Below are 7,087 nucleotides of genomic sequence, written 5' to 3'. Positions count from 1 at the left end.
AACAAAAAAACAACTTTCAGATTTGTTTTTGAGAGTCTGAATAACACATTATCTCTTCTCATTTTATTGCTTATTAGACAGTATTGCCATTCACATATTTTTCTCCAACAATGAGTAACTCAAATGGCAAAAAGGTTGGAAAATAGTTCTGAAAAACACCAGTTTAATCAGGGATAGTTCACCAGTCTTGAGCCTGAAAAATGCCACGTCTCCAAATCCAGTCTTTCTTTTTTCTTTGAGTCTTGCTCCTGGCAAGAGGGATCTGGTGCAGAGAGACAGTTCTGCCCAGGAGCAGCTCCACTGCACAGCACAGCAGGGTTGGGGGCTCTGACCGCAGCTGGCACAAAGAGAGGAGAGAAGGAGAGAGGACTTGGAGGCAGTTGGGAGTGGGTGGATGCTGAGAGCTGCCTGCAGGAGAAATCTGCACAGCCCTTGACAAGGTAAATGTCTGGCTGCAGGGCCATGCAGCTGCAGGTCCTGGAAGTGTCTCCTCCTGGGTCTTGTTTCTGGGAGGGCAGTGGGCAATGCAGTAGGCTTTGAGACTGCTGCTGGATTGCACTGTGAGGTGAGGACGTCTGGCAGAAAGTCCATGGAGAGCCATAACCCAGCTTCCCCTGGACAGCCAGGAGCCAAGTGCTAAGCCTCCTCCAGACACTGAAGGGATGGAGCTGGGATGCTGGGACAGTCCAGCTTATGAATATTCATGTTTGTCCATGGGGTGTTCTTCTGGTCTTCAGGCTGCTCTCCAGCAGGATGCAGCTCTCTCTTGGCATCCTTGTGTTCTCCAGGTGCCACAAGGAGAAGACACCTCTGCACTAAGGCCATGTCCTTGCTGCTGACTGGCTGTCTGTGGGCAGCTGGAGTGAGGCCTCTGCAGCCCTGGCAAAGAGGGAGAAGCTGAGGTCCTGCTCATGCACTTGCAGACAAGGTGAGGATTCTGTCCATCTGCAGTGGGACTGGGGCTTCTCTGCTTTAAGCTCTCTACATATTGGGAAACAGTAGTGTGCTTGTTGTACTCAGCATAAGAAAATCTGCCTTGCTCTATACTGGAGGGAGGTGTTCTTTGCAACAACACTGCGAAGTTCATGGATCTTATAAATGGACTGAACTTCAGTTTCCCCCTTTTTCCTGCTTCCTGAATGCTTCACAGCAGGAAGGACTCCTCTGGAGCCCACAGGAATCCCCGCTCCCAGTGTCAGCCTCAGAAAGAATCATCCGGGACTCAAGCGGTAGAGCTGCAGAAAGATTCTCCTGCAAAGAGAGAGGCTTGGGATGAGAGTGCTCTAAGACTTTCAAAATGTTTTCCTCAGAGAAGTCTCTTCTAACTTTATTCTGCCTTCTCTTTTTCAACAGACAACTGTGTTCAATGTCAGAAAATGCCCAACAGCAGCTCTGTGAGCAAGTTCCTCCTGCTGCCATTCGCAGACACGCGTGAGCTGCAGCTCCTGCACTTTGCGCTCTTCCTGGGCATCTACCTGGCTGCCCTCCTGGGCAACGGCCTCATCCTCAGCGCTGTAGCCTGCGACCACCGCCTCCACACCCCCATGTACTTCTTCCTCCTCAACCTCGCCCTCCTCGACCTGGGATGCATCTCCATTACTGTCCCCAAAGCCATGGCCAATTCCCTCTGGGACACCAGGACCATCTCCTATCAAGGCTGTGCTGCACAAGTTCTCTTTTTCGTCTTCTTCTTTGGTTCAGAGTTTTCAATTCTCACTGCCATGGCCTATGACCGCTATGTTGCCATCTGCAAGCCCCTGCACTATGGGAGCCTCCTGGGCAGCAGAGCTTGTGCCACCATGGCAGCAGCTGCCTGGGGCAGTGACTTTCTCCAAGCTGTCCTGCACATGGCCAACACATTTTCCCTGCCGCTCTGCCATGGCAATGCTGTGGAGCAGTTCTTCTCTGAAATCCCCCAGATCCTCAAGCTCTCCTGCTCAGATGCCTACCTCAGGGAATTTGAGCTACTTGTTTTCAGTTTTTCCTTAGTCTTTGGTTCTTTTGTTTTCATTGTTATTTCCTATGTGCAGATCTTCAGGGTGGTGCTGAGGATGCCCTCTGAGCAGGGCTGGCACAAAGCCTTTTCCACATGCCTCCCTCACCTGGCCGTGGTCTCCCTGTTTGTTAGCACTGTCATGGTTGCCTACTTGAAGCCCCCCTCCATCTCTTCGCCATGCCTTGACCTGGTGGTATCCGTTCTGTACTCAGTGGTGCCTCCAGCAGTGAACCCACTCATCTACAGCATGAGGAACCAGGAGCTCAAGGATGCCTTGAGGAAACTGATGAACTAATATTTAAAAAAAAAAAAAAAAAAAAAGCCTATTGTCTTCTGCATATGACTCAGAATGCATTGCAGGAACAAGGTTTTCTTTTTAATAATTTTTCATACTCTGGAGAGTGCCATCACAAGCTCAGAGGTGTGGGTAGTAAGTTCAGCAATGGCTGGCCAGGCCATTGCTCATTGCTTCTTGAGGGATAAGATTTCCCAGAAGAGCAGGGCCTGCTGTATGTGCATGGGAGACATTGAAAGAGAAACCCAATGCTGGTGCTGGCAGGCACGTCATATGTGTGTGGAGAGATGAACACGAAGGAGCACAAAGGCCATCCGCTATTCCTAGAAGTCTCATGAAGGCCAGCTGGGCAGATAGCGTCACAAGGCCAAGTAACGTCCCCTGGGAAGCCACCTGAAGGCAGCTCTGGGACGTTCCTCCTTGAACCGAGGTCTCTGTGCCCATTCCTCATGTCCTGGGGTATCTCAGAGGAGGGCAGAGCAGGGCGAGGCTCCCCACAGCTGAGGTGTCTCCCAGCCTCTGGCAGTGACTGCAGGAGCTCTCTCTAAAGGCATGTGTGTATGAGGTCTGCTCAGATGTGGACACCTCACACAGCCCTGCCATTGCCCTGTGTGATTCCAGGAACAACCCCCAGTGTCCCTGTGAGATTCCTGGAACCCCTTTTGCATAGGTTCATTGCAGATGCCCCTCTCTGTTATGTCACACTACCCCGCCTTTCTCGACCGGGCTGTCAGGCATTTGGATCAGCAAGATTTCTGGGGACTTGAAAAATGTGGGCATCAAACGCATCTTCAGGAAGGGCAAGAAAAAGGATTGGCAGAACTGCAATTGTCACCTCTAACCCTGGGAATGTGATAGGGAAAGTCCTGCCACAGCCTTCTTCAGGCAGTTGGAGGAACCAAAGGAACTGCTGAAACAGAAGGGGAGGGGAAAGAAGGGAACGAGGTGAACCTGCACTTTAGCAAGGCCTTTGCCATGGTTTCCTGGGGTTCCCTTTAGCCACACTGGTGATATTTGGACTGAAAAAGGGGATGATGTTTTTGGGGGCAAGGTGTCAGTGGTACAAAGTCCTCCTTTCAGCCAGTTACCAGCAGCATCCCTCAGTGATGGGCACTTGGGCCAACACTGTTGACACTCTTTGTTATCTCCCTTCATGATGGCATGGAGCGTATTTCTCAATCTCAGTCTTTTAAACATGCATTAATCTTTAATGCAATGACTCTCCCTCAGAGTGCTCTTCAAGGACAGAAGAAATGGAGGAGAAAAAAAAAAAAAAAAAAGGAAAAAAAGAAAGAAGCATTAGAATTGTTGGGAAATGTGTTTTGGTAAATGTGTGTTTATGTAAAATGTATTTTCCTAAATGTTTGCATAAAACTATTGTTCAAGAAAGCATAATTTGATTTATTGCACTTCTCCATGGTGTTGTCAATGGAAAACTGTGTAAATAAATAATGAACATTCATAGAAAAAAAAAAAAAGCTGGTGATGCTGGCAAGGGAGATTATTTCAGCTATTACTTAGAATCCTTTTTTGCACAGCTTTGAACTGTTTCTTCAATCTATTTTCATGGCTGGTTTCAGTTTTCCAGTCAGAGGTGGACACTGCCTCCAAGGTTTCCTTGGATAGCCGAGGGACCCAGGTGGGAAAAGTGACACAGGACCTAGGGGAGCCCTTCTGGAGCACAAGCTGGGGGGCACGAACTGGGGCTGGGCCCCTCAGGGGCTGTGCAGGGCTGCTACGCATGCTGTGCAGGGCCTGCCTACAGCATGCTGTGTCCTTCCATCCCACTAAGATGTCACTTCTGTCTCAGAAACTGACCGTCCCCATGCAGGGAGACAGCATCTTGCAGGCAATGTTTGAAAAGCTGCCCCAAACACAAGGACATATCTGGGGAGGTCAGGAGGCAAGATATCAAAAACTGCTCCAGACCATGGGGTCCATCCCTCAGGAGCAAACTGCTCCAACCTGGGTCCCACATGGGCAACAGCTCCTGCCAGGTCACCTGGTCCTGCGTGGGCTCCTCTCCACGGGTTACAGGTCTGGCCTGGAATCTGCTCTGGCGGGGGTCCTCCACAAACTACAACCTCTGTCAGTGCAGGTCCACCTGCTCCACCATGGTCTCCTCTACAGGTTGAAGGGGGACAGCCTGCTTCACCATGGTCCTCATCACAGGCCGCAGGGGACTTCTGCTCCGGGACATGGAGCACGTCTCCCCCTCCTTCATAACTGATCTTAGCACCTGCAAGGCTATTTCTCACTCCTCTCTTTCTCCCAGCTGCTGTTCTACAGCAGCTTTTTTTTTTTTTTTGCCTTTTTTTTTTTTCTTCTGTTTAAATATGCTCTCACAGAGGTGCAAAGAATGTCGCTTATTGGCCCAGTTCTGGCCAGCAGTGGGGCCCTTATCTAACGTGGGGCAGCTTCTGGATTCTTCTCACCAAAGCCACCTCTATGGCCCCCCACTACCAAAACCATGCCACGTAAACCCACTCCATGCAGTCACACGGCATTCAAAGATGAATGTGAGGGGCCATGGATTTGATCTGCTTGTAGGCGACAAGGAGGAGATGAGAGGAAATGCTCTGATGACCTCAACTCTGCCTCAGGATCTCCTGCCCCAGCAGGAGGAATGTGACTGTGGCAGGGACTGTGAGGTCACTTCTGCCTCTGCAGTTGATAGGGCAACAGCAGCAACATGTCACAGAAAGGGCCTACGAGGTCACTTCTGAGTGACTTTGGCTATCCTCCAGTCTTCAGGCACCTCACCCATTCTCCAGGACCTTTCAAAGATGATAGAGAGCGGTTCGGCGATCACATCTGCCAGCTCCCTTAGCACACGCAGATGCATCCCATCGGGACCCAGGGATTTGTGTGTGTTGAGCCCACACAGACGCTCCCGAACCACTCCCACGTCCACCAGGGGGGAGCCCTCCATTTCCCAGACCCTTTGTCCTATTGCCAGGGGCGAGGAGTCCCGGGGGAGTGTCCCTGAAGCAAAGACTGACGCAAAGAAAGCATTCAGTATCTCTGCCTTCTCAACGTCTCCCTTGACCAGGAAACCCCCCTCATTCAGCAAGGGACCCACATTATCCCTAGTCTTCCTCTTGCCGTTTACATACTTGAAAAACCCTTCTTATTATCCTTTATCTCTTTCGCAAGCCTCATCTCTAGGTGGGCTTTAGCCTTCCTGGTCGCATCCCTGCAGGCCCTGACAACACATCTATACTCCTCCCAAGAGGACAGGCCCGCCCTTTTTCCACATTTCACAGACCATCCTCTTCCATTTGATCTTATTGATGAGCTCCTTGCTCATCCACACAGGTTTCCTGCCCCCCTTCCCCGATTTCCTATTCCTTGGGATGCACCGATCCTGAGCATGGAAGAAGTGCTGCTTAAATGTAGCCCAGCTCTCACAAGCACCCTTGCTTTCGAGCAGCCTATCCTATGAGATACTCCCAAGCAGGTCCCGGAAGAGGTCAAAGTTGGCTCTTCGAAAGTCCAAGGTAGCAATCCTGCTTTCAGCCTTACTTTCTTTGCCTAGTTGCATGTGTGTTGAGGGATTTCTTGAAACAGCAAAAATCCCATGGCTTGCTGTAGCTGAGCAAACCAAGCTACCAGGGCAACTATGAGAAGTTCCCATGACAGTGTTCCCACAGCGCCAAACTCAGAAAATACTGTTACCAGCAGCTGGCCTCAAGGACAAGGTCTACGTGACCGTTAATCACAAAGGGGGTTGTTTTCCTGACTGCTAATCAAAAGGGGGGTTCTTTTCTTGCAGGTGGGGTTGTTTTCTTCTAGTTGTTTGTCTGAGTGCTTTTGACAAATAATCTTGTGTGAAACATTGTCCGCCCCTGTAAAGTTCACTATAAAAGTTGTGCTATTCGGGCAATAAAAGGGAGCAGCACGATCTGACTCTGCTGGTGTCTGTCGTGCTTTCGCCCATGCTTCCTGCAACATATGGGGGGTGGGGGGGCATTTTGGGGTCCCAAAATATGAGGGGGGGGGTCATGAAACATATGGGGGGGGCACAGATGGGGGGGCTCCTGTAGGGTATGGGGGGGCGTTTTGGGGGGTCCTGGAACGGGGGGGTGGGCAGGTAGGGTATTCGGGGGGGGCAGATTGGGGGGGGTCCCAGCTGGGGGGGGGGCATTTGGGGTAGGGTAAGGGGGGCGAGTCCTAAACCGGGGGGGGGGGAGACAGAGTTTGGAGGGGGGGGCACTACCGATTGGGGGGGGGGTCCAAATTTTTTGGGGGAAGTCAGATTCTTATGGGGGGGTGTCCAATTTTTTATGAGGGGGGTCCAATTTCTTTTTAGGGGGTACAATTTTTTATGGGGGGGGTCCAATTTCTTTTTGGGGGGGGTCCAATTTTTTTTGGGGGGGGTCCAATTTTGGGGGGGTGGGGCCCGGGGGGGGTCCGGGCCGGCGGCCGCAGCGCAGGACCGTGATACAGCAGCGGCGGCGGCGGCGGCGGCGGGGGGGTGCCCGAGGGGGGGGCGCGGAGGGACGGCGGCAGCGGGCCGCCCCTCCCCCCAACCGGGACCCGTCCCTGCTCCCGCACGCCCCCCCTCCCGCCGCCACTGCCGCCGTGGAGCCGACCCCATACCCTAAACCCCAAACCCCAAACCCCGCCCCCACCGCCGAAGCCCCGCCCTCTACTTCTAAAGCCCCGCCTCCCCCCTCCCTCCCTGCCGGCCGTTACCCGGCGGGCGCGGCCACGTGACCCCCCGCGCGCCTCCCTATTGGCCGGCGCCCCGGGGCGGCGCGCGGCGATTGGCGGAGGCGGCGCCCAATGGGAGC

The 7,087-nt window shown here is 52.6% G+C and overlaps 1 long non-coding RNA gene across 1 annotated transcript; it reads left to right on the top strand.

The window, feature by feature from the left end:
- The first annotated feature begins 302 nt into the window (after positions 1-302).
- Positions 303-1,432, top strand: LOC140001008 (uncharacterized). The gene is made up of 3 exons (XR_011806176.1): positions 303-440; positions 789-928; positions 1,354-1,432. It is a non-coding gene; the product is annotated as an uncharacterized lncRNA (long non-coding RNA).
- The last annotated feature ends 5,655 nt before the right edge of the window (positions 1,433-7,087 follow it).

This window comes from Anas platyrhynchos, chromosome 36 (genome assembly GCF_047663525.1).
Source record: "Anas platyrhynchos isolate ZD024472 breed Pekin duck chromosome 36, IASCAAS_PekinDuck_T2T, whole genome shotgun sequence".
In the NCBI taxonomy this organism is placed as follows: Eukaryota; Metazoa; Chordata; class Aves; order Anseriformes; family Anatidae; genus Anas; species Anas platyrhynchos.
This window is presented reverse-complemented; position numbering and strand designations above follow the sequence as displayed.